This window comes from Lethenteron reissneri, chromosome 49 (genome assembly GCF_015708825.2).
Source record: "Lethenteron reissneri isolate LAM-NWPU_2019-01 chromosome 49, ASM1570882v1, whole genome shotgun sequence".
Classification (NCBI taxonomy): Eukaryota; Metazoa; Chordata; class Hyperoartia; order Petromyzontiformes; family Petromyzontidae; genus Lethenteron; species Lethenteron reissneri.
The window spans coordinates 3,358,221-3,379,486 of NC_083827.1; positions in this window are offsets into that span (position 1 = coordinate 3,358,221).

Sequence of the window (21,266 nt, forward strand, 5' to 3'; positions counted from 1 at the left end):
GAGCCCGGGGAATCACTTGGATGGGGGACCAACCCTGCATAATGTTCACGTGTTTGTTAAACTTCTTTCTGCGAGCAAAGTGAGACCAGCGAGGTTGTGGGCAGAAGGGGGAGAGAGCAAGTAGTCATGCACTTGTATGTTGAACTTCTTTTGCACCATACGTAGCCAATCGGAAAATGTTATCGGCTGCTTCGGGGCAACGTTCAGGAATAGCCGAGGTCGGTGCAGCAAACACAATTGTTGTGCAGTACTGTGCAGTCCGAAGCAGGCTCTTAGCCCGATTAGCTTGTGAAATGTAACGCAATCGAAGGAATGCAGGGCAACAAAAAGCGATCACAGGGATGGGAACGCGTTGAGAAGGGACATGGAAGATGCAACGAGAGGGGCTATGGAGGTCTCATCGGTGAACGGGAGACGGGGTCGAGGAGGACCAGGAGGAGATGGGAGGATGCGGTGGATAGAGAAAGGACAGAATATGTGACTAGAGGGAGACAAAGGCGGCCGGGCGTGGTGCTGGCCACCCACCCTATTGTTGCCGTGCCGGTCTTCATAGGTGCTTGCTAACAGCAATCGCCCCAATAGTATGTTACAGGCTATACGGAGGACCTTTGTCTGTGCTTTATCTAAGTGTGCATAGACGTAGGGGCCATGGGACGTGACGAAGGAAGAGCCGCCGAATAGAAGCACGCGGACAAAGAGAATCCGAGCGGCCGGCCCCGTGCAGTAATGGGGCTTCTGGCTTAGACGACGCAGAGTTTCAGGGCAACACTGGGTCCACAATTTGCATCATTAGCGCCACTGCCATGAAAGCTCTGTGGCGTCTATCAAAGCACTCTTCCTCTCCTCGCAGGCAAAGAGCGAGCGAGAGGGAACTCGTGAGAGGGGGGGGGGGGGGTGAAACCTAAACCCTCAATGTGCTGCCACTCAGACCCAAGGCAGTAATCCCAACCGGGCCACTCAGCCACCCCTGGCTCCCCCCGACAGAGCCGCGCTTTAGTTAATTACATTCGGGAGGATTAATCCATTTGATGATGGATCCAAGCCATTCTACCCCCCCCCCCCCCCACAAACGTTTCAAAACAGCCTCAATTTGGGACTGGGGAAGTGGGGGGAGGGCGAGGAGGAGGCGGGGGGGGGGTGTCCAGGGCCCAAACCTCCACAGGGTTTGCATTGCAATGTTTATGAATTTAGGTCCAGATTAAAAAAAACGAAAATAGGTAAAATTCTGGACCGTCACTCCTCCGCCCCCCTGGGAAGTTTCTAGTTCCGCCTCTGCTCTCTGGAGGCTGTGTAAGGTGCGACTATCCAACGCCAGCTGCGTCACGAACGTGCCCCAAATAATACCGAGTCCCTCCGGCTGTAACCTGCAACCTTTATTTATCCTTTCTGTTGTGGTTTTATCGACCTCCTTGGATGGGAACTCAGTTGTAGTGCCAGCCCCTGGACCCACCCTCCCACCCTCCCGAACAGAAATTATATTTGGCGGTGCATCGTCTGGTCTCAAAAGTTATACGATGGGCAAGCTATACGTAACTTAGTTTTATCACAGTGTAAATTACTTTCATAAGATTTATGAGATATTTTACTAGTACTATTACATTTATGAGCTGTTTGTATTTTGATAAGGAACTGAGTTCGAGCTGATATTTGGTTCACCCCGTGTATATTTTGCATGAATGTGGGCCCCCTCCTTAGCTACCTGGGGCTCGAGCTCAATCTTAGTTTCCTGATGCCAAGCAATGCCACTTTCCTACCCGCCCTGCCACAGACAGAAACCTTAATTGCACAATGCTTGCACCGTCAAAACGAATATCCATTTGTTTTAATTCTAAGAGCTGGAATTCAGTGCCAAACCAAATTGACTACGATGCTTTTGCTGTGCAGTCGTTTGAAATTGGGCTAAGACCATGATCACATGAGACTTGAGAGAGTCGGGTTTAATCACAACTCACGTCATGCTCGCTTTGTGCGTATCTCTGAGAGTGTTCTGCTTCACTGCAGATACAGGAACTTATTGATATGGTGTTGAATTTGGTCACGTGACAAGGAAGTTACGATTTTAGGTTCTCGAAGCCACGAGGCAGGCGTGTCAGCCATTACATAGAGTACAAAACGGATGCACAATTAACGTATCAGTGAAGACAGGTGCATCTGTTCATTTTGGGACTTTAAGACGCATTGTCTGTAAGTTCGTTTATGTTCTTATAATACTGGGAATGCTGTTATAATGTTAGAATTGACGTTATAATGTTGTAAATGCCTTTTATGATGCTTTTAAATTGTTATGATGAATATGAGGCCTAGTTAACAACGAAGCCTGCTACTTGCATTATTGTCAATGTTAGTTGTATTTGGATAAGTCGAGCTAGACTTGTGCCCATGTAACTTTAATGCGATCTTAAGAGCAAGGACGAAGAAATATCTCATCCACAGTTCAGTATTATATGCAGCACTGTACATTTAGGCTGCGGTATGGTGATTACACAAAGTGGCCTTATTTAACACAGTCACTTATTCTCTTGTTGTATAGCTATTCAGTGCTAATGTAGGTGCCAGGTACATCCTGGACCTATTGTTGAGATTTATGTTATCTAAGACAATATTATGATGCTCCTTGTGTTCATTCATTGTATCGATATCACAAGTATTAACATATGCTGTATTTTGTGCTGTGTTTTTCCATCAGTTTTACCTCGTTCTATTAATAAAATACGTTGGAGTCGGATGTTCACCCTGGCTCTGAAAGTGTATTGAATGCGAGGTGAACTACTTGGATAGTGGTGCAACGCAGCGCACAGCGAGGCCGAGACAGGAAGTCTGTGTGGGTCCCCATATGAGCCTGCGGGTTTCTTTGCGAGTCAATAGATCTCTGTGTGAGGCCTTTGTCTGAAATGTTGCCTATTAAATATTATATCATGGGACCTCCTTTGCCAGTTACAAAATATGAGAATAGGTTTTCCCCTTTTTTCTGGCAACAAAACAGGTGTTAAGATGTTAAAACACCAAACTGAAACCTTTTACAAGGAATCACGTGGCGTCACTGACGAATGCACAATAACATTCCCATCAGTTTCACAATCACAGGCGGCTGACAACACCCGGAGTTGAACCCATGTCCTCTGCGGTGCCGGCTCAGGCCTCTGACATCTGAGAACCCGGTTTGAGTCAGGGAACAGCGAATCCGGATTCGAACCCAGGATCTCTGGGGTTGCGGCTCAGCCCTCTGACCTTTGAGCAATCCCACCACATCTGAGAACCCGGCTTTAGTCACGGACGGCCAAACCCGGATTCGAATCCAGGTGCTCAGCGTTGCCGGCTCGGTCCTGCGAGCACCGAGCGTCAAGCCTGACGGCCACTTTCTCTCCCCCCCCTCCTAACTCTCTTCCCCCCTTCCCTCCCTCTCTATCCCCTCTCTCTCTTCACTCTCTCTCCCTTCTTTCTCTCTTCCCCTCTCTCTCCCCTCTTCCCTCTCCTCTCTCCATCAGCAGCAGCAGTCGTCCCATCTAACGAGTGCCGCACTCCTGCGCACGGGGGCAGCAACAGCCGCTCCGGCAGCTGCAGTGGCGTCGTCGTCGTTGTTGTTGTCGTTGTCGTCTTTGTCGCCATTGTTGTTGTTGTCGTCGCCATTGTTGTCGTTGTCATTGTTGTCGTAATTGTTGTTGTTGCCTTTGTTGTCGTTGTCATTGTTGTCGTAATTGTTGTTGTTGTCGCCTTTGTTGTTGTCACCATTGTTGTTGTCGTCGCCATTGTTGTCGTCATTGTTGTTGTCGTTGTTGACGCACTGGCTGCTGCCGCTGCTGCCGTTGCTGCCGCTGCTGCCGCTGAGACTGGAGCCGTGTCCTTGCGAGGCGGCGTCTCTTCTTTGTCAAAGGTCGCGGCGCTCGCGCCACGCGAACAATGGGGTCACGCTCGAGGATAACGGAGGAGTGGGGGTACAAACATAAATAGATCATAATAACGATGATGATAAAGAGGGCCCTGAACCTTCTTCATTTGATTCTCTCTTCCACGTTGTGTGTCCCTCGATGGTGAGATTGAGCCGTGCCGGCAATTAGATGTTTCATTATTAAAATAATAATGATATGTTTGCCCAAAAGTGATGTTTTTGTATGACAATGGCGCTATCATAAAACGACTGATTGTGGATGCTACTCCGCAGGTCTTCGCGTGTGTGTTGCTGCGTGGCTGTCCGATGCGTCTTTGTGTCATACCTCCAGTGCCAGATGATCCTAGTAGCACAAGTAGCTACTACATATGTAGTGATCCTAGTAGCACAAGTAGCTACTACATATGTAGTGATCCTAGTAGCACAAGTAGCTACTACATATGTAGTGATCCTAGTATCACAAGTAGCTACTACATATGTAGTGATCCTAGTAGCACAAGTAGCTACTACATATGTAGTGATCCTAGTAGCACAAGTAGCTACTACATATGTAGTGATCCTAGTATCACAAGTAGCTACTACATATGTAGTGATCCTAGTAGCACAAGTAGCTACTACATATGTAGTGATCCTAGTATCACAAGTAGCTACTACATATGTAGTGATCCTAGTAGCACAAGTAGCTACTACATATGTAGTGATCCTAGTAGCACAAGTAGCTACTACATATGTAGTGATCCTAGTAGCACAAGTAGCTACTACATATGTAGTGATCCTAGTAGCACAAGTAGCTACTACATATGTAGTGATCCTAGTATCACAAGTAGCTACTACATACATACATATATTGGAGGGAGCCGGCTACATATGTAGTAGCTACTTGTGCTTTCAAGCTATCAATTCCGGTTCAGTGATTCTGCCCTTGTTCTATTACGATAGTAGTATACTGCCTTCGAGTTTTACGAACGACTAGGAGTTTAAGGTTAGCGATTTATCGTATTATCCGGCTGTATAGCAAATAAAAAAGTACAATTTACTATGCAAGTAAAAAATGTATGTGTTTTAATATTTATGGTTTTAATTTTTATTTAGGGCCCCTTCATAACATGCTACAGGCCCCGCACTAGCTTAATCTGGCACTGCGGACCTCGCGTTGTTTCGGCGCAATGACCGACGTTTCGCTCCACCTGCTCAGCCTCAAATGAGCGCCTGGCGCGGCGTGTACACGTCGGCACTGGGGAGGCAAAGGCGGCCGGGCGTGGTATTGGTCGGCCGGCTCCCTCCTGTGCCGTGCCGGCCTTCATCGGTGCTCATTAACAGCGCTTGCCGCATCAGTTTGTTGAAAGCGCTATACGGGGCATCTTTGTCTTAGTTATATGTGTGTAGAGACGTATGGGTTCTTTGAGATTTGGCATCCACAAGCACACATTGTGGTGCTTGAGGGTAATCGCGTACAATTCTCTCTCAGTGGCAATGAAAAATTACTGGCAAATTCAATTTAATTTTCAAGTCACCCACCCCCCATCCCACAAAAGCACGCGCTAGTTTCTCGTAATGATGCTTTGTGGCCTGCAGCCAACAGAAACTCAATTTACGATTTGAATCCCCCGTGAAGACGTGGAGAAGAGGAGGGGCACAGTGCGTCCACGGGAAGAGGGCGCACAGTGAGGGGGGAGGAACGCGAAGCGAGCGGAGGCATTTGCAGCTACGCTGCCTGGCTTTTTGTCTGCTCGTCGGTCTCCGCTGACTTTCTCACGCCAATTCGATTTCCCACCTCCCGAGAAAATGTGCTCGCGAAGATGCCAAAGTGATGTCCTGCTCGAAAACCACCGAGGCGGTAGTGGAAATTCCACGCTCGTATGGCAGGGGCGAGTTTTTGTGTGGATTTCGGATCAACACCTGTTTTTGGAGTATCTGGCTGCCGTCAAATGTCCACTTGATGAGCCAATTTCGTTGAGCTACGATTTGTGGCCAGGTCGCTTCTGAAAAAGAGATATAGCTCAGTGGGCCTTACCTGGTAAAATAAAACATAGTTTAGTTTACATCCATTGGCCAACCACTGCGAGCCACCCCAAAAAATGGTATCAATCTCGTAGTAGGTATTTACCCTTTCAACTGGTACAAAACTGACACCATTATACAAGGGATCATGTTTGCAATAACCACAACACAAGCAGTCAAAAATGCAAACAAAAAGAACAACTCTGATAATGATGATATGCACTGTCCTTGAAGTTGATTGGTCCACACCCGAGACAGCTTTTCTTAGAGCCTAGTCTCCATTGGTGTTGGACCAGATGACGCCAAAAGTTATATCAATCTAATCGATCCGAAAGGACAACGCGCTGAGTTCAACCTCCCAACCAGGATTTGAAGGCCCGCGACCTTTCGATTGCCCGCTGTAGCGCTAAGCCACGTGGCTGGTTCAGCACTGTGCTGCTTCTGCGAGTGAATCGGCGATGCTGTGCTTCCAAGGACGTGAGAAATCATAGACCCAGTGGCCTCATCCAGCGGCTTGAAGGTGCAGTGATGGTCCAGGAGATCTCTTCCTATCCGTGACCCTATTACCTGCAACTATCTCATATCTCTGGGAGCCGTGGGTCCGTGAAAATTCCCGTTAATCCTTGGCCACTATTATTGCTTTGATCTGCAATTATCTCCGTTTCCCAATCCTCACTTTATTACAAAACGGCGTCCTACTATCCGCAATCAATGTTGCGGATAAGAGGAGTTGAGTGGCAGATTCATTCTGTCGTCTGAAATCTTTTTTTCTTCCACGGGTAAGTGGAGGAAAATTCGGAATCAGAATATTTATTTCTACGAGAGAAATCCGACGAGCTATGCAGCTCTATTTCACAAATTGCAGATAACCCCTTTGGGATAATAGGATCTGTGATACTGATCCCCCCACATCGCCATGGGCAAGAGGATTTCTGCTTCAAAGCTCTTTTAAGGTTCCCATTCGTGAGGATTCAACGTCATCTTGGGATAGCCTGGCGTGAACAAATAGTTACCGGCCAGAATATTTATTTATTTATAATCTTCGGGATCAAGTCTCCACCAGGTAACACATATTCGCAGAATTCTTAGAATATTTGTGATTTCAGTGCAAATTATATTCCTTCTCAACAAGCGAGCAACACGTGTTCCCTTGCCTGATGATGTCTGTTGTAATTACTGGAAAAACGTCATAGGGGCCGTCCATAAATGACGTCACGCGATTTTGGACGATTTTTTTACCCCCCTCCCCTCGTCACACGGCGTCACAAAAAGTCAGACCCCCTCAAATATGACGTCACAAAGCTCTGCCCCCCTCCCCCCCCACTAAAAAATAAAACATGCTTTAAATCCCTTTAAACTATTGTCATTGTAGTGCGTATTTAATGTGCCGCTGCACTCTGATGTTGTAGGAGAAAATATTTACTAAAAAGTCTATTTAATTAAGTAGAACGTGTTGTCTATATTTATTTAAAGTTGCGCATTTTGATGTGACGTCACATTTCTCAACCCCCCTCGTCACACATCGTCACAAATGTCTGACTCCCACCCCCCCCCCCCCAGGTGCGTGACGTCATTTATGGACGACCCCATACTTGAATTGTAAATTTTACGGTGGGTTTACTCTCCAACACACCGGCGTGCTGTACTAGTAACACATTGGCACGTTTTGATTACGTGACAAACCTTTCTAATTGGCTGTGTTGGGTGGTGGTGGGTTTAACGACACATTTACGCGATTTAACCCAAAAACCTCTATTATGGGTGTTCCCTCTTGTTTTAATAAGACAATTAGTATAAAAAACGGGAAATAAAACGAACAAAAACGCTGTCTCGCAGACGCCACAGGCACAATCTCCGCCAAGGGAAACGCCACTCAAGAATGGAGTCATCCTCTCGAAGTCACTCATTGCTGTGTGATGTATTACATTGCAAACAAACATATACTCTTGAGAGTTAGTCGGCTAACTGTGGCAAGATCGAGACGTACAGTACGCCGGCCAACCTCACGCGCTGATGAAACGCGGCAAATGCACGCACGAACCCACAAAGATAAATGTCCCCCGTTCAGCCTTAACAGACCGTTGGGGCAAGTGCTGTTAGCGAGCACCTATGAAGGGCGGCACGGCACACGAGGGGGTGGGTGGCCAACACCACGCCCGACCGCCTTTGTCTCCCTAGTGACGATGTTTACACACAGCACCAGGTACTCATTTGAGGCTGAGTCGACCTAGGGGGGGGGGTCCAGGACAGGTTCAGATAATCGTCACTGATTGTTGGTGGCCGTGAGCGGGATTCGAACACGGGTCGCCTGGTTCGTAGTGCAGCGTGCTAACCGCTACACTACCGCTCCCCACAAAGACAAAGATCCCCTGTATAGCTCTAACAGATTGTAGGGGCAAGTGCTGTTAGCGAGCATCCCACACACACACACGCACACACACATACACACGTACACACACACGCACACCAGAGGTCGCAAACGGGTTTTGATTCCTTACCCGTACCCGGCCGCACCAGGGTCGCAAACGGGTACCCGTACCCGGCCGTACCCGTACCCTACCCGTACCCGGCCGGGTACGGGTAGGGTACGGGTATCGAGTACCTGATTGCGACCTCTGGGATGAAGCCATGTTGCAGGCGCGGGTGGGTTGATTCTAGGAACTTGAATTGTGAGAAGAGACAAGACGTTGGGAAATGAGTGACTAACGGTGACTCACCAGTCACTCACGGCCTACCCGTACCCGTACCCGGCTGCACCAGGGTCGCAAACGGGTACGGGTACCCGGCCGGGTACGGGTAGCCGGGTATCGGGTAGGGTACGGGTATCGGGTACCCAGTTGCGACCTCTGACGCACACACATGCACGCACACAAGCACGCGTATATCCCCGAGACAATATGCGAGCCGATCACAGCAGCCTCTCCGCACTGTCTCCGTACTGCCAGTTGTCTGCAGTCCCCCCGGAGAGGAGCTTGAAGTGGCGGGTGGCTTAGAGGTCAGAGCGCCGTGACCCTGGGTTTAAATCGTCGGGCTGCAGCCGCCTCTGATGAAACGCGTTTCTCCAGCGGTGCGAGTTGATGGCCACAGCCTGGTTCACCAATGACTGCACACACACACCCCTCCTCCCCCCCCCTCCTCCTCCGCCCCGCATCATGTCCAAATATAAATGGAGAGAAAAAAATCACTTAGGTGAGCTGATTCCAGCTCCGAGACGAATATTTTTTGCAATGCATCAGATGATGTGAGGACATTAAACTCCATAATATTGATGATGCACGCTTGTGTTGCGCCCGAAACGTCGTGATTTATTTTATTTTATACCTACGTGACTTTACCGAAAGAACCAAAGAGTATCCATGATATTGTTTTTTTTGGGTTATATCGCGTAAATATAAATGTGTCGTTAAGCTCGCCACCACCCGACACAGCCAATTACTAAGGTTTGTCACGTAAACAGAACATGCCAATTCGTTACTGGTGTCGCCAGTAATTACAACGAGCTTCATCAGGCGACAGCCAGATCAAATGTAAATGTTGTGGCTTGGCTCTCCAACACACCGGTGTGCTGTACTCGTAACGAATTGGCCACGTTCTGTTTACGTGACAAACCTTACTCTAGTTGGCTGCGTCGCGTGGTGGCGGGTTTAACGAGACATTTATATTTTCGCGATCTAACCCAAAAAAACCCCGAAATTATTGATGTTGGTCACGAAAGCCGACGTGTTCCACTGAACTCATTTCGGTAGTTACCGGAGTCACTGGAATAGAATGACAACATGTATTCATACTGGGGGAATCCGATGAGCTATTAAGCTCTTCTTCACAGATGTCCAGTAGCGGTGCGTCGGAACGTTACATCAAACAATGCACATTGGGCGCGCAAAATATATGAAGGGGAGAAAATCACTGAAGGCAAATAAATCAAGCCGAACTATTTTTTTATGATAGGGGCCGTCCATAAATGACGTCACGCACTTATTTGGGGGGGGTCACACATGTATGACGATGTGTGACGATGGAAGGGGGGGGGGGGGGTGAGAAATGTGACGTCACGTCAAAATGCGCAACTTTAAATAAATATAGACGAAACGTTCTACTTAATTAAATTGACTTAAAAAAATGTTTTCTCCTACAACATCAGAGTGCAGCGCCACATTAAATACGCACTACAATGACAATAGTTTAAAGCGATTTGAAGCATGTTTTATTTTGGGGGGAGGGCGCAGAGCTTTGTGACGTCATATTTGAGGGGGGGTCTGACTATTTGTGACGCCGTGTGACGAAAGGGGGGGGGGGGGTCAAAAATCGTCCAAAATCGCGTGACGTCATTTATGGACGGCCGATTTTTCAGAAGCGACCTGGCCACAAATGACAGCTCAACGAAGTGCCTTATCATGTGGACATTTACAGCAGCAGAATTATTTACATAATCTAACCGCACGTGTCTAAGACTCTACGTAAAGTAACACGGGTCTCAAACTTGTTCCTGGTCTGAATAAAGTTGTGTAAATTTGGCCTCACACAAAGAGACACCGTACAGCCCGAACAGACTGCGGTAAAGTTGAGTTAGCGAGCACCTATGAAGGCCGGCACGACACACGAGGGGGTGGGTGGCCACTGGCCAGTACCACGCTTGGCCGCCTTTGTCTCCCCAATGTTGCTATTTACACACCGCACGAGATACTCATTTAAAGCTGAGTCGACCTCGGGGATGCCCAGGACAGGTTCAGATATTCGTCAATGTTCTTGGACGCGAGCGGGAAATCAAACTCGGGTCGCTGGGTTCAAAACGCTGCGCTCACCGCTACACTGCCCCACGCACTCAACTTTGACCTTAAAACACGGGGGAAAATGTTTCCGTTAACGTTGCACAACGCCCATAGCACAAACAATGAGAGTGAACAATGGGAGTGAACAATGGGAGTGAACAATGAGAGTGAACAATGAGAGTGAACAATGAAGAGTGAACAATGAGAATAAACAATGGGAGTGAACAATGAAAGTGAACAATGAGAGTGAACAATGAGAGTGAACAATGAGAGTGAACAATGGGAGTAAACAATGAGAGTGAACAATGAAGAGTGAACAATGAAGAGTGAACAATGAGAATAAACAATGGGAGTGAACAATGAAAGTGAACAATGAGAGTGAACAATGGGAGTGAACAATGACGAGTAAACAATGACAGTAAACAATGAGAGTGAACAATGAGAGTGAACAATGGGAGTGAACAATGAAGAGTGAACAATGAGAGTGAACAATGAGAGTGAACAATGACAGTGAACAATGGGAGTGAACAATGAGAGTGAACAATGAGAGTGAACAATGGGAGTAAACAATGAGAGTGAACAATGGGAGTGAACAATGAAGAGTGAACAATGGGAGTAAACAATGAGAGTGAACAATGGGAGTGAACAATGAGAGTGAACAATGAGAGTGAACAATGAGAGTGAACAATGGGAGTGAACAATGGGAGTGAACAATGAGAGTGAACAATGGGAGTGAACAATGAGAGTGAACAATGGGAGTGAACAATGGGAGTGAACAATGAGAGTGAACAATGGGAGTGAATAATGGGAGTAAACAATGAGAGTGAACAATGAGAGTGAACAATGAGAGTAAACAATGACAGCAAACAATGAGGAGTAAACAATGAGAGTAAACAATGAGAATAAAGAATGACAGTAAACAATGAGAGTGAACAATGAGAGTAAACAATGAGCAGTAAACAATGGGAGTAAACAATGAGAGTGAACAATGAGAGTGAACAATGCGAGCTCAGAGAGAGCAAGGTGATCGTCTGCTACAGACTTCAGCAGCTCGAGAGATTTCTTGGGGCGAAGTTTGCTGAAGATATGATGGTGATAATTACTACGCTATTTTACTCTATGTTATATATTACTGCGTTATATAATACTTAGATACATGCTACCATATGTTACACTACCATAACACATTCCTGCGGAGGGAGCTGGTAGGAACGTTGGGTTGCTCGGTCAATGGCCAGGGTCAACGGCGGCGTGGTGTATTCCGCAAATATGCCCGACTGTGAGGGCGGGCACAAGCCGGTGTGAGTAGGTTAAACGTTGAGTTTTATAAGGGCACCACGGGGTGACCAGCCCCTCCCCACCCAGCCCCACCCCTCCCACCCCCCACCCAGCCCCACCCTCCCCACCCAGCCCCTCCCCACCCTCCCTTCCCCACCCAGCCTCTCCCTCCCCACCCAGTCCCTCCCTGCACGACGGACAGACGGACACAGTAATTCCCTGTGGGCTGGTGTAACCAGGAGGTCCCTACCAGTAACACTACCATAAATAATATGACGATATATCGTGCAAAAGTCGACGATTATCCTATTGTCCGTTTCGGAAAGTATAATTATCATCATTACCGTTTCTCGTTTTATTTAAAGAAATATTTCGTCTTCCTGACAAAAGTATGAAATGACAAATACAATGATTAGAGTTCAAAATACATCGTGATTGCTCATTAAATTAGCGCTTTGCAAAACAATTTCCGTCGGGCAGTCGCATGATGTCATCCGACATTTAAATTCTCAGAGCTGCAATTGGAGAATATAAATACACGCAGAGCCAAGTGTGTCATTTGTTTGTGCAATCATTTTTGACCAGGCTGAGACAACCCACACTCACTCCACGTGAACATCTGGTTTCATCGCATGCGGCTCAAATCCGGATTCGAACCCAGGTCCTGAGTTGTGCCAGTTCAGAGCCACCCGTAAAATTAAGTGCAAAACCAAATTTGAAGTTAATTTTTCGTGTGTGTGTGTGCAGTCACTGGTTACTGCGCTGAGCCCATCCACTCATTACACTCGAAAACCCGGTTTAAACCACGTGCAGCTACAGCAATAACCCGATTTACAACGTCCCATTTAACGTCGCCACTTGATTAACACCGCCACCTGATCAGCGTCGCCTCAACCCCACACTGACGTCGCCGACAGCATCGTCCGTCCTTCCTCGTTATCCGTCGCCTCTCAGCCTTCGCCACCACCACCTGCCACTAGCCTGTAAATCGCTTCGATTTACGCTGTTTCGATATTCGTCGTCGTCGCTTCTTTCAGGAACGCATCCCTCCCGGCGTATTAGCTGCCTTGGCGGCCGTCACGTGAGATTTCACGGGCTCACGTGACGGCCGCCAAGGCAGCTGCCCCCCTCGCTCCAAGCACTCTGCGTGCCGGTGATTTACCGCCGTCCGTATAATCGCTGCGTTGTCTTTGTCACTGGCACCATGAAGGTCGCAGTGAGGGCTTGCCAGCAGCTTGTGCCTCGCAGCAAGACGCGCCTGGGTTAGATTCTCAACTCGGGAAGCTTTCTGCGCGGAGTTCATCCCAATCTTCCCCCCCCAATTTTGCCAGTAGTTGAATGATAGCCTTAATCCTTGGCCATGTTTTCTCAACCCCTTAACGAATGTTTTGAGAAGTAATTCGACCCAGCCAACAACGTATGCTACAACACATGCTACGTGTATTTAACATTAGTTTCGCCTGCAACACGCTTGCTCTGCTCCTGATATCGTTTTATTATCCACGCCGTATTTTGAAACCCTCCCAATATGAAGCCAGGGTCTCAGCGGTGCTGGCTGAATGCTTTGGGACCCACTGAGCCATCTGGCCACGTCAATGAATTACAGCTCGGTTGGAACAATTTTAAAGCGCTTACACATGAGCTCTGTGCGTCCGTGACTGGTATGACGGTGTGTTGCTAATGGGGAGGTACCCGATTGAAAAGCGGCCAAATTGATCAAAGGGATGGCTCTCCACTTGGACAATCAATTCAGAGCAAAATTTATTTTCAAATAATGCGGGTGTGTTTTTTTTTCCCCCTTGACACAACGTACCGGCTTCTGTACTGCTAATTGAATACATCTGAGGACAAGACACATGATGGAAAGCATTAAGTAAGCCATACATATTCACGATTTCTTTTTTGCGGTTGAAGGAGGTTATTATTTGGGCTGGAGATGGGTGACGCCTTGAAGATAAACCATCAACGTCCGGGGAGTAATTAACATCTAATCATTCCGTGGCCTAATTTCCATCCTTGATCAATAGTTCCACTCCAATTTAGTTTGGTTTTTAGAGAGACCTGCTCTTACACACGGCCATCATTTAGAGGTTAAATTAGCTGCAGTTACTTATGGATTTTTACTTTAAGTGGTTTGTTTTTTTTTGACCCAATTCAAGTCGAGGTTATTTTCACGAAACCAGTTTTCGGCATTTCAGAGAAGGGTAAAGGCGCAGCTCTGCAATACCTCGCTTACACCACTGCCGGCAGAATTGTCATACACTATAGTGACGCCCTCGAGAGGGTATTTAGGCTTACGTTTACATAATGCCAGACATCATGGAGAAGGTGGGTGCATATCCACACCGTGGGCGCCACGGTGCCGAGATGTGAACTACCTCGCCTGGTATACAGGAGGTCGAGAAGTCTCTCCCCGTGGTTGCGTGGATTTGTCTCCGCGTCCTCCGGTTTTTTCTTCCGCATTTGGAATCAAAATAACTAGTTTAGAGCATTTGGCTGCTAGAAATGTCCACATGATAAGCCACTTCGGTGAGCTGTCATTTGAGGCCAGGTCGCTTCTGAAAGAGAGCTAAACAGCTCATTAATCCCTTACCTGGTAAAATAAAACAAAGTCGAGTCGAATCTTGACTTAAAGCTTTCGTGACTGCAGGAATTCATATTCTATGGGTCTTTCGGTAAAGTCACGGAGATAGGTTCAAAGAAAATAACAAAAATAACCAAAAACTACGACGTTTCGATCGCAACGCAAGCAGTCGTCATCAGGCTGAAAAAAGAAAGAATATAAAGTCTAGAAAAAGAACATGAAGTCCAGTCGTTGACTCTACCCCATCGCCTGCGACCTACCAATCGACTCATTGTGTTGAACCCATTCGCACTGCTGGATGGAGAGAGTCGCTGTTGCAGCAGGCGCGCAAACTTAGTTCAACTGCAGCGAACCGTTACAGCACCGTGACGGAATATAGTGTTCAGTATTCAACATACAAAAAAAGATGTGAGAATACAACATTGAAATCTACTCTAAATTGCATAAGTCTTGCGAAAAACATGTCATCATAGCTCTGAAAATAATTATAGCCAAACGTGCAGAAATTCTCCAGTTATATTAGAATTGGACCTTTTTGGAATATATTTATTTTAAAAGACGCTATATAAAATGAATAATGCATTGGAACTCACGCTTGAATTATATAAAAGACACTCCACGGAAAAACAATACAGCTGTAGGTTTCTGTAACAAGCCGAAAATGCATTATGCATGTCATGTGCATAAGCAATTTATAAAGAATGCGTCATTGATGTTTGTCATGGTGTGGGAAACTTGTGTGAGGGGTTGACGGATGCGGACGTGAGTCGTCGAGACTGAGAGGGCCTTTCAGCTAGTACATTTTGAGAAGAAAACCCCAAGCATAATCAACAGGAATCAAGAACGCCGAGACACACACGCACACGCACGTAACGTAAATCCCATCCATGGCTGACAGAGCATCACCGCTCTGGGTTTTTGTTGTTGCCACGACCCATCCTTCTGCAGTGACTCCACACAGAAGCTCAGTCTCACAGCCGCCGTGGAGTTTTAATTTTCCGAGCACTGTCTCTGTCACTGGGACCGAGTTGCCATGGCAGCTGTGCTGGCAGCAGTGGGATATTGGGTCTTTGGGCTGTTCCGATGACCCTCTTCCCCAGTGTTCTTCACTCATTTTCAGGGGGGGGGGGGGGTGGTAAGGGCACTATCGCCAATAAGACATCATGACTGCGATGGCGCGCCACATCGCCTGCCAAGTGGTGGTTGTCACATTTGTGAATTTTCAGTGGCCGCACTAAAGGACATTAGTGGCCGCCTGTGACCCCAGGCCTTGCAATGAAGAACACCTCTCTTCCCTATCAATAGGGGAAGCACTGAAACATCAGAATAGGTTTCACCCTTGTTGGCAATAAAACAGGTAGAAGGGAAGTAATAAAATAATAAAAATAAAACATAATAAAATAATTCTCACGACGTTTCGGCCACAACTCAAGCAGCCGTCCTCAGGTGAAACCAGGTCTGTCGAGGCGACAGCGTCTCAGACGCGAAACCAGGTCTGTCGAGGCGACAGACCTGAGGACGGCTGCTTGCGTTGTGGCCGAAACGTCGTGAGAATTATTTTATTATGTTTTATTTTTATTATTTTATTACTTCCCTTCTACGTGACTTTACCGAAAGAACCAAGAACATGAATCCCTGCAGTCACGAAAGCTTTAAATCGAAAAATAAAACAGGTGTTAAGATTTTCAAACACCAAGGAATCAAGTTCGCATTAAACACACAGAAGACTTGTGGTGAACATGCAAACAGACATGCTCTGATAGTAGATATGCATTGTCTTTGAAAGTGATTGGCTTACACCAGAGACAGCCTTCTTCATGGCCTAGTATCACCAGTGTCAGAGCAGAGAACGCTAAAAAGCAATCAGTACAGATATATATACTCTGTGCTTCTTTCGGTAAAGTCACGTGGGTATAAAATAAAATAAACCACGACGTTTCGGGCGCAACACAAGCGTCCGTCATCAGGTGGGAAAGCATTGGTCTGCTGCTGGCCACCTTCATTGACACGGGCTGGCCAGCGTGAGGCTGGACGCAAAAGGTCCTCCTCCATCGGTCGTGGAGCTCTCGAGGGTGCAGGCGGTGCAGCTGCACTGCGGCCCATGGGCCAGAGGCTACCACCTGGGTGGTGAAGAGTTGGGACATCAAACGGGGAGGGGGGGGGCATTAAAGGTATTGCACGGGGGCCCAAGCCAACCACGGCATGGCACTGCCCATGAACCATACGGCATGCGGAGGCACTCATTCAGCAGTCGCTTGACAAAAAGTGCTGTGCATATACACAGAGCTGTGTGTATAATTTGCTGTGTGTATAGATATGAAGAGCTGTATATATATATATAACGTGCGCAAAGCTTCACCTCCGAGTAGCACTAATTCGCTACGTACGGTGCGAAAGAAGCTCAACTTACGAGTACATAATATACGTAATTAATCTGCGGGTTCCTTTGGGACGAGCGATATTTTCCCGGTGCCAAATTATTGCATCGCACCAACCGCCTGCTAAGTGCTTTGTGGCTATGCACGCACGCGCGCTGCCGCAGCTAAACAACATTGACGACTATATTTACTACTATATTTACTACTATATTTACTATACTAGCTTTACTACACGGCTTGGCCCGGTACTTGGATTCACCACGCACGGCCGCCTTTGTCTCCCCAGTGGCGATGTTCACACACAACACACCAGTTACTTGTTTGAGGCTGAATCGACCTAGGGGAGGCCCAGGACCGGTTAAAATAATCGTCACCGGTGGTGGCCGTGAGCGGGAATCGAACAACACTACAACGCGTTACGCTTCCACGTGCGCGGGTCACGTGACAGATGAGACGTCACAGCTCACTTGCCGTGCAAAAAATAAATGCATTATTGAGCTCCCCCCTCCCCCCAAAAAAAACCAACAAAAGTGTATTTTAATAATTTTTGCATGGTGTACAGTCTGGAAAGTACTCACATGGCAATTTTCAAGTTTGTTGCATGTCGGGAAGTACGCCAAACATTTTGAACAGACACATAATCACAACTTTGCCTTTTTATATATATTTACCCAAGAATGTCAGTGTGTAACGCGCGTGACGTCACTCCACGTCACTCAGCCCCCCTCATTAATACTCATGAACAGGTGACGTCACTCCACATGGACTCCCCCCTCACTCATTAATAATCCTGAGCGGGTGACGTCACTCCACATCGAACAGCCCCCCTCATTAATAATCATGAGCAGGTGACATCAATCCTTCATTAATAATCATTAACTGGTGACGTCTTCCAAATGGACAACCCCCCCACAATTAATATTAATTAGCGGGTGACGTCACTCCACATGGGGGGGGGGGCGAGGCGCCCCCTCCTCAGCGTCAACTTAGGGGCCGGCCATAAATGACGTCACGCGATTTTGGACGATTTTTGACCCCCCCCCCCTCGTCACACGGCGTCACAAAAAGTCAGACCCCCCCCTCAAATATGACGTCACAAAGCTCTGCCCCCCCCCCAAAACCATATTTCCATGTTAAAAATAAAACATGCTTCAAATCGCTTTAAACTATTGTCATTGTAGTGCGTATTTAATGTGGCGCTGCACTCTGATGTTGTCGGAGAAAACATTTATTAAAAAGTCTATTTAATTAAGTAGAACGTGTTGTCTATATTTATTTAAAGTTGCGCATTTTGATGTGACGTCACATTTCTCACCCCCCCCCCCCTCGTCACACATCGTCACAAATGTCTGACCCCCCTCCCCCCTCTAGGTGCGTGACGTCATTTATGGACGGCCCCTTACAACCCTCACTACAAGGGCAGACGTCGTGATGAACAAGGGATTATCACCTTTACATGAAATAAGTCTGTGTCACCGCTGCCTTTACAAATTGCACACGAATGGATGCAATGCATATCATGTCACTTACAAATTTTAGATCTACTTCAACACAACCGTCCTTGGAGAGACTACAGGCAAGTAAATAATAATAACAACAACAGCAATAACAGCAGCAACAAACATACATCCCCATTTGGCTTTGCCCGTCACGACCGTAAAACGTACCCATCGATTACCAACAGAATTGGAGTGTCACTTTTTTCTTTTGGTTCTGCCGGAGTTGTGCCACGCAACAAAACCGGCGGTGCCGTCTCGTTCGGCGAGACTGCGCGGGTGACACACGCAGTGCCAGCAGCAGCAGCAGCGGCGGCGGGGGTCCGAGGGGATCGATAATGCTTGGAAAAGTAGATAATTACCAAGAGGCACGCACGCGTAAATTGATTCTGTGACGCGGCGATGATGTGACGAGGTGACATCACGCGGACGCGTATGGTAGGCCTCGTGATGTAATCGCATTGGCCGAAAAGGCTGCTCGATAATTATTGCCGGTTTATCTTAATCACCGAGTTTTGGAGAACTCTCAGATCAACTCTCGTTTTTGGTTTTGTTGGTCAGGGTTAAGTCCCCAACGGCAAACACAACTTGAAACTTATTATATTTAATATCGAACCGTCTGTATTGAACGTTATTATGCTCCCATGTTACAGACAGATGGACAGACAGATGGACGGACAGAGCTGATGCATTAACGATTTTAAACCTCAGTTGGAAAGCGTTAAAAAAAAACGATGAACGTCCTGGCTCAATCGCTTGCAGGATGACAGGTAATCCATCACTTTATTTCATATGCATGACAAAAAAAACCCAATTTCCTCTGCCTTGTTTCACATCAAGTGAATCGACAAGCCTCTAACAGCAAAGCGTAAACTTTGTTCTCACCTTGTAGACAGTTTGCAAAGTTTAGCCACGTGCAGTTAATTTTACAGGTTGGTGTTTCTAACATTATTTGTGGAAAATTGAATATGTGTAATCTTTAAAAGGCTTATCTATCTTCCATCTATAAAAATAAAGACCTTAATCTGTGTGTGTCTCTAAAACCTCGAGAGTACTTCCCGACAAGGTAGAAAGCTCAAATTTGGTACATAGGTCGCTTTTAAGGGCCCTGTAAAAATGTTCGTCATTCAGAAATCGTTAAACATATAAGAATGCGATTGTTTTCGTTTGATAGAGCGTTAAACAGCAAATAAAATAAAAGCAATAACCATTGTTCTATCTTTTATTGTTTTTGAGAAATTTCGCATTCAAGCGGCTTTGAAAAAAAAAATGCGCATTTTGTGATGCTGAAATCGGAATAATTCGAAAATGGTAAAAGATACAAAAAAATGGATTGCGATCGTTACGTCTTTAAATATAAGAAGTTGATTCAAGTCGGCAAAAATCTTTATAAAACATTTCCGGAATTTTTTTTTTTGGGAGTAGTTGTTGGTGTCTGATCGTCAATAAAAATTGTCAAAAATCATATGAGGTGAATAATTATACTATGTATTGAAAACGTTTGCCTTGCGAAGACTCGCTTTATGAACTAGTATATGTACACATCACCGACTCACATTGCATTATTAATGAAGCGAATAACCAAGTGCATGACCACATGTGAATTACTATATTGTTTCGTGCTGTTATGGGTGACCAGGCACAGAGTACCGACTGGCTACATTTGTGAACTCAATGTGCTCGTCGGTAACTGATCGGGATTCGAACCCAGCATCTCAGCTGTGTCATCTCATCTGACATCTGAGTCACCTAGCCACAGTCAGAGGGTCCTCGCCTATATGCACCTGGCAGTCCACCAACATTGATTTACCTATTTTTGTTAACACCAAGGCCGTAGCCATGGAGTCTACATTGGGGGAGACCAAATCTTCCAGGGTGGCTGGGGGTCCCAACCCAGAACAAGTATAACCCGTAAAAACAAAGTTTTTCACTATAAATCCTTTATATGCGTGGCGGCTAGAGTCCTCTCGTCCTCTGGCTTGAGATGGCTGCCACCTATGGGTCAGATGATTGCATTGCACCATTAAGCAATTGGTAATTAAATATAATATTTTTGTCCTAAAAAGTGTAAAATTTTGGAAAAAATTTTTCACGAACATTAATTGTCACGCACAACGAGTCTGTGTGGAAAATGTCAGCTCGATTGGATCACGGGAAGTGGGTTAAAAAACGACCGAAAGATTTGCACGGTCGTAAGCAAGCAAGCGAACTTGATATAAAGGATTTAAAAATATCTAAATTTGAAATACTCATTGCTCTGTTTTTGCTTTTATACCATTTCTTGTTTCATTGTAAAATACAACCATAACCACAATCATATAAACATAAATCTATGCTTTGATTTATATGAAGACACGTCCAGATATTGTGGCCAAGGTTTAGCAAATTGTTATTTTTATTTATAATTACATAGCATAGCAAAAACATTTCTATAGCAATATATTAGGGGGGCATTTTGAGCATATTTTAATATATATTATAATTACGGCCTTGGTTTACACCAGTAAAGGCCCACTGAGCTATTTTGCTATTTTTCAGAAGCGACCTGGCCACAAATCATAGCTCAACCAAGTGTCTTATCACGTGGACATTTATAGCAGCCAAATCTCCAAACGCATAATTCTAAATGTTGAGGGACAAACCGGAGGACCCAGATGAAAATCAACGCGACCACAGGGACAGAGACATGTAAACTACAAATATACAGCAGCAGGCGTCAAGCTCGGGATCGAACCCACGACCTCCTGTATACCAGGCAAGGTAGTTAACATCTCCTAGCCACCGTGATGATGATGAGAGAGACACGCAAACTCTAAATATACAGCAGGCGTCAGGGTCGGGGTGGAACCCACGACCTCCTGTATACCAGGCGAG